General features: G+C 44.8%; 1 pseudogene; it reads right to left on the bottom strand.

Annotated features, from left to right (window-relative positions):
• Positions 1-4,059: 4,059 nt before the first annotated feature.
• LOC119292851 lies at positions 4,060-9,391 on the bottom strand (annotated as a pseudogene).
• Positions 9,392-9,637: the final 246 nt, after the last annotated feature.

Below are 9,637 nucleotides of genomic sequence, written 5' to 3' on the forward strand. Positions count from 1 at the left end.
GCGGTCCTCCACAACTCCCATCTCGGCGGGCATTCACGATTTTGAGTCACATGGTGTCGCGTATGCGGCCTCTTTGCTTGGCCAAAAAATAACATTCACATCCAACATTACGTCAAGTGTTATCCTACTTGCCAGCAAGCCAAGCCCGATAGAGCTGCTTACCCAGGATTGCTCGAGCCACTACCAGTTCCAAAGGAGTTGTGGGACATGATCACTATGGACTTCATTGATGGCCTGCCACAGTCTTGGGGAGTCAATTGCATCCTTGTCATTGTTGATAAATTGACCAAGTTCGCACACTTCCTGCCGCACACCCATACACGGCTTCTAAAGTCGCTCTCTTATACATGAATCAAGTCAACCGCCTCCATGGATTTCTAGGCTCGATTGTGTCCGATCATGACCCAGTTTTCACGAGCCATTTTTGGCGGGAGCTGTTCAAGTATGCGGGCACTGGACTACGCATGAGCTCGGCCAATCATCCATAGACGGACGGGCAAACGGAGTTGGTGAACCATTGTCTGAAGACCTTCCTTGGCTGCTTCACACAAGCTTATCCTCGTCGCTGGAGTTTTTGGATTCCTCTCGTCTAGTTTTGATACAATTCTTCTTACCATTCATCCATTGGCATGTCACCATTCCGGGCTATGTACGGTCATGAGCCTCGCTAATGGGAAATTACAACAGCAAATGCTTGCTCTGTTCCTGCTCTGCGTTCTTGGCTGGATGAACGAGTCGTCATTCAAGACCTACTGCAACAACACCTCCACCATGATCGGCAGTGCACGAAGCAACATGCTAACAAGAAGAGGTCGTTTTAAGCCTTCGAGGTGGGTGACCTTGTCTACCTGAAGCTGCAGACTTATGCTCAAACCTCGGTCAAGCCTCAGCTCAAGAAAAGGGGGATGTCAGCGCACCCGGCACGCCTGGCACAAGGGCCCCAGCCAGCAACGGCTCGTCAGCGCACACAAGGTCGGCCCGGGCTCGCAAGACCAACCCAAGAGTGGTTGGGCCGGAGTGGGTGTAGCAGGCCCGATCCAGCAGCCACCCTACTTACCCCTCCCTCACCCACAGGCTCGACATCCAAAGGATCAGAACGGCACAACATCGGCTTCTTCCCTCACCAACCTCTTTTCCTCGATTCGGGTGAACCCTAGCTCTGTAACCTGCTTGTAATCGAATCCATGGCTACCTAGTGCTAGATCGAGAGAACCTATACGATGTCCCTCACAGCCACCTTTTCTGCAACAGACACCTGCTGGGAGGCATCCCATACAATTAATCACATATTTATTTCTCAACAACATGAAATGAAAAATATAGTTTCTTATCCTCGGCTGCGTGAATGAACAGTGTACACATAATTTGAATTTCGGGGCGGCAACGTGCTTCCACCCCGCGAGCCAAAAGTAAAAGAAACTTTAGTCTGAAAAAAGCAAGGAGCAGGGGAGGACGCCTCTCGCTCCCTCTAAAACCCTCTCCCCCCTCCCCCTCCCCCTCCCTATCCCCATCCTCTCCGCCTGGGTGTGATTTGAACCGAAGGTGAAACACAGAAACTGAGAGAAAGCGGCTACCATCCTACCTCCCCACCGGCAAGATGGCCTCTTTTGGCGTGTCCGCTCTCGACGCGAACGCCGCTGGTGCCGCCGCCGCCCCCGCCAGCGCGCTGACGGTGGGAGATCAGGTTGCATTCGGGAAGCCAGCAGCGTCTTCAACCGCGCTGACGGCCGTGGGGATAGTCGGCAACATCACAGCCGTTCTTGTTCTTGCCACCCCCTAGTGAGTTCACGCACTCTTGGTTTTTCTTGCCTTTGGTGCCCATGGACGACGGAAAGCAGAGATTTTTTTTTTCCTGTGTAAAAAGGAGTTAGTTTTGCCTGGTCTTTGTCGATTCGAAAGCGAATCCCTTGTGTGTAGATGCGTATGGTGTAATTTTGGCGGGGGTGGTACAGCTCCTCCGCGTGTTGATGCCAGACAAAGCAGGGTGTTTTTGGTAGAAGGCGTCCTTTTTCTTGCGGTTGTTGCCGATGGATGGCCGCCGGTGTGTGTTGTGTAAAAGCATTGGTTTTTGTTGGTGTTGCTCCGATAGCCGGTGTGCCGCTGTTGTAATTTGGGTACAGCTGCGTGTATCAGCGTAGGTCGTAATTTTTGGTTGCCGATGGATGGCCACCGGCGTCTTCTCTGAAAAAACAGAGGGTTTTTTCTTGCTGCTGGGTGTGCCGGTGTCGTAATTTGGGTACAGATCCAGTGCATGAATCGTAATTTTGGTACATTCGCGCGGATAGGAAACTAGTACTTGTTCTCGCATCTGTTTGATGATTGACACGAAATTCTCCCTGTTGCCTGCTCTGTTTTACAGCTTCATTTTCGTCAAGCCTGTGAGGAAGGCCAAGTCCGTGGGAGCATGGAAACCCTACGGCTTCGTCATGATGCTCACGAACTGCATGTTCTGGATATTGTTCGCCCTCCCAGCCTTCAAGCACTCGCTACTCGTCCTCGGTGTGAACGCCGCAGGGGTCGTCATACAGGGGGTCTACATCGCCGTGTACCTCTGGTATGCCCCCGCCCCCTCACGCAGGACTACTGTCAAGCTCCTCCTCGGCGTACTTGCCATTTGTACAGTGCTTGCCGTGCTGGTGATATGGTTCGTCATGGTGAAGAAGGTGTGGAGCATTAGATTCATGGGTGTGATTGCCTCCTCCTTCACCACCCTGATGTTCGTGGTCGGACTCGTCGCGGATGTGGTATCTATGCTCCTCTGACCTCTGTCTTTGTGTTATTCACTCCTTTGATTGATGTTGTAGTATTGCCAATACCGTGGTCTAACTGTGATGGAATGTGCGCTGGTAGATGGAGCTGGAGGAGGGGAGGGCTGGTCAGATCGTGTTCCAGCTGGTCGTGAACATGATGAACGCTGCAATCTGGACTTCATTCGGGTTCCTCTCTGCACCCGCCAACTCGTTCGTCGTTGTAAGTGCATGGCTCCGATGTGCCTATGTGTACTTGATCGTAGCCATCTGATGAGCTCTCATATTCACATGAAAAACTCGCCCTGATTTGATTTGCTTAACCAGGTCCCGAATGTGCTTGGGGTGGCATGCACGGCTGTTGACATGGCCGCGCGCCTCATCTACAGCAAGCTGACGACGAGCCCTGCTGCCAGAGCTGCATAGGCCTCGCGCCGTCCATCTGACATGTGTGTTTGCTCCGTTTTTGTTCCGATTGTTCACATCTGAATCTTCACCTGAATGGATCAATGTAATGATAAGGCAGTACTGTATGTTGCACTCAAGAACCAAGACAATGGTTTAAATTTGTTGGCTTGCCTTTCCAATATATGGAGACTCCTATTCCTCATCTTGATGTCTGTCACTATTTTGGAAAATTGATCAGTTTATTTCCTGCTTTCACTGCAAGTTTTTTGTCATAATGTTACTATTTGCTTGGCATGGTTCAAAATGTGAGTTTGATTACTGCCAATCCCGGAGTCCTGAAATTATAGATACCATTTTGGAAAACTGATCATTTTATTTCTTGCTTGGGTTGCAAGTTCTTGTCATGCGCATATATGTTATTTGCCTGGCATGGTTCAAAATGTGAGTGTGATTACTGCCAATCCTGGGGTTATGAAATTATAGTTACCGTTTTGGAAAACTGATCGTTTTATTTCATGCTTGAGTTGCAAGTTCTTGCCATGTGCATATATGTTACTCCCTCCGTTCCAAAATAGATGACCCAACTTTGTACTAACTTTGGCATGGTTCAAAATGTGAGTGTGATTGCTGCCACTCCCGGGTTCTGAAACTATATTTACTGAAGTATTTCGGAAAACTGATGAATTTATTTTGCTTGCATTACTCATGTTTTTATATACATAGATGTTATTTGCTTGGCATGGTTCAAAATGTGAGTGATTACTACTGCCAATCCCTGAGGTTCTGAAACTATAGTTAGAAGCACTCCCAACAAAATGATTAGGCATCAAAATTCATAAGGTACCCATCAAAACCATCAACTGGTCAAAATATTCTATTATTCCAAATTCCAATACAACAAGTTTTACAAAGACAAAACTCCCCATTCCTCCATCACAAGCTTTGTGTTGTACTCCAAATCCTTGTAACTGCTTGTTCCAGCCATCTGAACTTCCACGAGGTTGAACAGAAGCAACAAGCCTTCTCTTCTCTGGGCTGATTGCCTTGCCGTACCATGCCAGGCAACTGATACCTTCTCCCTTAGGGATCTTATAGTACTGCCATGAAATTTCTCGAGTGAGTCAATTCTTGTCGCACTCTATCAACTGAATCTGAAAGATAGCCCATGTCAGCAACAGGCACAACCTGAAGTGGTGTTGTAGTGGTTGTATTACATGTTTATAGTGAGTTTTTTCATTAACAAAAATACTATATTATGATCCCAGAGGTATTTCTAAGAACAAGATTTTTTTCAAAAAAAGGCATGATATACTATTAATTTATTTGGATTTTGTTTAACAAGGCAAAAAACAATGGAAAGAAAGATGAATGAAGTAGAAATCCAAAGTCAGGATTATATCATTTACCAGAGAGTAAAAGAAGGGTAACTTTGATAGATCAGTGAAGTTTGCCAAGCTGACTCCACGAATGTCGATCATGAGCTCAGATTGGAGCACTCTACGTAACCATACTCAGAAGGTGAAACCATCATCAAGAAGATATAAACCAACAGTATCTAGGCACGCAAGGCTAATGGTAACCGCTTTAGGGACCTATCGATCCTATCTGGTTCCTGAAAATTATGACATTTATTTCAGTCAGAAACACCAAAACGTAGACAAGATTAAACAACATGTTAACTTCAAATATAACGATATGAGGAGCTCAATTTCAGTCAATGCTTACTATGCATGTAGGCTATACAAAGTATATTAGAAACATAATTCTGAAACAAGAAATAGTGAAGGGGTTAAAGCCCTACTGAACTAACTAAGCAGACCGATCAGTTCTAACTTCTTATACTGATTCTATTTATTTTGACTACACATATGCCTCAATTGAAGGAATAAACTTTCATATCAAACATACCGAATTACAACAGTTAGAGGTTATGTATTATTTATTTTGTGTAATGCCATGCCTGATGTAGCTGCAAAGTTCAAGACATGATTAAAGGGCAACTGAACTAATTGAGTAGATTCACTAGTTCTTACACTGGCTCTTTCCATCCCAAACGCCCACACAAAAGAAACTCAAGGTTTGTTTTATTCTTTCATACTTGATTTACATAATTTGTAACAAGTCTACAAATGGTGGCTATGATTAAAAGGGACTTAATTAGTTCACCACGAAGGAAATACTGCATACCATTGTCATTACTTCATCAAGCCTGTGCAGAGAAGGATATATAAAATTGAGCAGCCCTTTTGCAGGCAGTATCGTCATACTGAAAGCAGTAGCACAACATCCATCAAAAGAGACATCAGCATAACCACCATGCAGAGCAAGAGATTTTGCATATGGCCAGGATTTATAAAAAGCAGGTATCTTAATGTGTCGGAATATATCGGTCTTCCTCCTAACTGATGTTGTACAACATATAGGTTCTGGTATTCCTTCAAACTTCTCACAAGCTTTAACTGTAATTGTTGTTGAACATTGTTTGAGCTTTCAACAGCTGCAGAATGGCGATAACTAAACGATAAAGTGGTAACAGTCAAATAGCATGTATATTGACATTTATGGAAGAGGAGAGGCATAAATATAATACTAACCGATTCTAACCAACACTGACACAACGGCACCGGTATCTGCTTCACGATACATTTCACTAAGTTCGGTGACCACAGGTGCAGCTGCTGTATCCTGTATGCATCCTCTCTGATGGTGGCTAGGGACACAAGAAACACCCTCAAAAATAATATATTGAAAGATAAAAGCCCAATGGATGTAGAACAGCTCTAAAGGATAATGACAGCAGGCAAAATCAAACATCATATGCAGGAAGTATTACTGCTAATATGTTGGCGCTCTTTTGAAGTCTGACACAAATGATTTGGCAAGAAAAACGGTGTTTCAGATCTCTCCTAGGTGAAAATGAAATATACTAAAGCACAATGAGGATTACAGTTCTACTCTACTGGCAAACCATATTCATGGATCTAGCTATCAGCCTGTCACCACACTAAGAGCAAAGGGTCATCTACAAATGAAACCTTGAGAAAGGTGTTCCTTCGACATTTTGTCAATTTATCACCGTAACATTGATTTTCTCACTAAAATCAAAAGATGGAGAGGCATAAGCAACTTGAAAGGAAAGGATACAGCAACGCCACTTGGAAGTACACAGTATGTGGGGTCATTAGGGTCTCCTCTAGAGGCAATCATCGCAAAAGCTTTATCAGAGTATGTTCAACGGCTGGAAGAGCTAACAAATCTGTGGGCATTAGCATGAAATGACCATGATATGTTGTGAAACGCAGCCCTGAGAAACATTATGTTATAGGAGTTAGGTTGATTAAACTAACTAGCCAGGGAAATATTTAGGAAGTTAAGATCACATGCAACTGTGGATATAAATATAGAACCTTCTCCACATCTGATATGCATAACAGATTCCCAAGCAGTCTCGCAACTAAGGTATCTGACAAGCTCATGTTTTACTTGGGAACAAATCAATGAGGATGGCAATGTAACTTTCCTCAATTCTTCCAAACAACTGCACTTTGGGAGAAACTAAAACATGAGCTTGTAAGATATCCCTCTGTAAACAAATATAACACCTTTTAGATCACTAGTACTTTATTAGTGGACATCATCTCCTTGAAGTCTCAAACGTTCAATACCAAGAGATGGCAATGTAACTTTCGTCAATTGGGCTCCACAACAGGGATGACAAACTGTCACCGGTTAAATCGTGTAAGAGAGGGCACACAAGAACAAGCAACACGTACTTCTCTAAAAAAACACGTGCTTCATTAATAAATCATTGAGGATATTGCCATAATGATGAATGCTGCTTTAAATGCACGACCCAGAGCAGACTCTACATTTACATTGTCATGAAACATATATTTGACAACCTGTCATGAAATAACTCGACAGCATGTCTAATATCGACCAAATTAACCAGGAGATCATCAGAAAATGGGTAGAAAACATCGTCCAAATCGGCAACCACCATCGTTGAAGGTTGACTCAAAGAAGACTGATATAGGTAAAGAATACAAGTTGCTTAAGTACCTCGTGAAATCAAGTTCAGTATGTTAAAGCAGTGATGTTGCAAAGCAAAACACAATCTTGCCGGAAAAAAACATAACTGCAATATCTTTAAACATAACTACAGTTAGTCAAAAACTCAAACAGGCTTGCTTAACCCTGCTAAACAGAAGATCCACATACACTTCTACTTGATGGAAATTTTTATGAGGACAGCAAAAGGAAAGTGGAATCTCTCACAGAAGCAGCCCCTCTCCATTAGTCTGTTAAGCCTAAATCCTTGACCATGTAGCTTACAAGTCAAATACAGTCTCGTGTGCAAATGAAATCCATAAAATAAGCAACGTAGCTTCTAAAATATTTTAAAAAAAAATTGCATTAGAAGATGGTAGGAATAACCTTCTGGAGAACAGATGTGGCATTAATTATATTCTACAGATATCATAAAATAGGTAAAGAAAACTATGTTTCTCCTCTGACATTTTCAAAGCTTTCCAGGAATCAAGACAAAACATCTCTGCCTCTCTGGTACGTCCAGACGTCGTGATGCTCTCATCATTTTCAGTAGTTCTATACCAATGATTACTTAGGTTACAGTTCTGCCTCTCTAAATATCTTAGGTTACCGTTCACTTGTAGCGTAAGCAGTTTAACAAAAATATTTTATTCCTTTTACAAAAACATCGAATCACCACAGCAGTATTTCATGCTAGAAGATTTCTCACACTACATTGCAAACATTATAGTAAGGGATATTGAGGATGAACAATTAAAGGTTATTGGGATTGGGAAGTATTATTAAACAGTTATGACTTTAAACAAGCTAGCAGGGGGAAATTGGGAAACACCGCATAACTAACTGGCCAAGCTACATGTTTTACTATATGATGTGATGGCTGGCAGAAACATTGGTTATCACCCATTCAAACACATTGGATCTTTATAAGTTCCAAGTTAAAAGCTACCATCATTGAGCAACATGCAAAGATTGCAGCGCCATCTCATTCCAGCATCTGCAAATGTTGCATAAGGGTTATGTCCTACATCTTCGACTACGGATTACACCAGCCGACTCAAAGTTTACAACAGGCACTTCCTCCTAAGCAACAAGAAACAAAATATGTCAAAACGATCTAGTGCTTCGGATAAAAAAATGATAATGCAGAGTTCATTACCCCATCAGTAGTGTGGGTTGTCAGCCGTAAGTAACTCGATTGGTGGCAATTCAGTGGGTTTGCCTCCAAAACCTTAGCAGGCTCCTCCTCATCACCATCCAAAGCGCATGGCATACCTTCTACATCAGCACCTGGGTTCAAGCGATTCAGGCTCAGAAAATCACTGACAGAGGCTGGAAGTCCCCACTAAGCTCTGCACTCTGGAGTGTAACCATCGGAGGCCCTGTAGTGGAATATGTAGGCTGGTTACTACAGGAGGAAGGTGTCCCCACGGGGAGGCGGTGGCATGGTGTTCATTGGCTGTTGAAATGTTGGGCGAGCAGATCACGAGCATCGTCCAGGCCTCAGAACCAGTGTTCAGGAAGGGCATAAAGTCACTCACAATGCTAGCAGCCTGGGAAATTTGGAAACACAGGAACGATTGCACTTTCAGGGGAAAGGAGGCATCTGAGAGAGTAATCTTGCAGGCCATCAGGCGAGGCATCGAGCTATGGAGGCAGGCCGGAGCAACATGCCTGATGTACCCATTCACGCTGCCACCGGAAGGGATAGGCTGAGTCGAGCTGACGCTTGAAACGTGCCGCCATATTTTTCTTCAGTTTTCGGTTCCCATTTTTTCAGTTTTAATCCTTTGATCATTCCGATCACCCCATGTTTGTGACTTTTATCCACTGCTATCTGCTATGATCAACATGAAAAGCCAGCCAAGCTGGATCTTTCAAAAAAAAAATGTTGGGCGAGGCGACGGAATGTACTGGTGGTGGCCTCAATAGCTGAAGGCCGGGGGCGAATAGATGGAGGTACTGTGGCAAAAGCGCTTTGAGATGGAGGCACGGCGGAGTAAGGTTCCTACGACGGAGGAAGGGGCGGCACCGAAGCGGGCCATTTCCGACCGCGTTACAGCCCCAAACGGTGCCCCCGTGGAAGCAACCGCCTGCTGGGCCGGCGGAGGCGCGACCAGGACCGCGAAGGCGATGATGCGGCGGCCGGCGGTCTCACATTCCCCATGAACGGACGGAAGCATCGCGTCGGGCACCTGCGCAATCCAAGAAGAAACAATGATCGATTCGGGCGGCGAGGCGGGGGTTCCTGGATAGAATCCCAGCCCTACACCGCTGCAACCGGACCCGGCGGGAGGAGCCGGATTCAGGAGGGACGTCCACTAGCACGTACCAAGACTGGAACAGCGGCGGCGGCGCTCCGGCCCGGGGAATGAGATGACGCGGCAAGATTGGCATTTCGAGACGAGGTGGAGATGTGTAGTAGTGAC

The sequence above is a fragment of the Triticum dicoccoides genome, chromosome 4B, assembly GCF_002162155.2.
Source record: "Triticum dicoccoides isolate Atlit2015 ecotype Zavitan chromosome 4B, WEW_v2.0, whole genome shotgun sequence".
NCBI classification, from domain to species: domain Eukaryota; kingdom Viridiplantae; phylum Streptophyta; class Magnoliopsida; order Poales; family Poaceae; genus Triticum; species Triticum dicoccoides.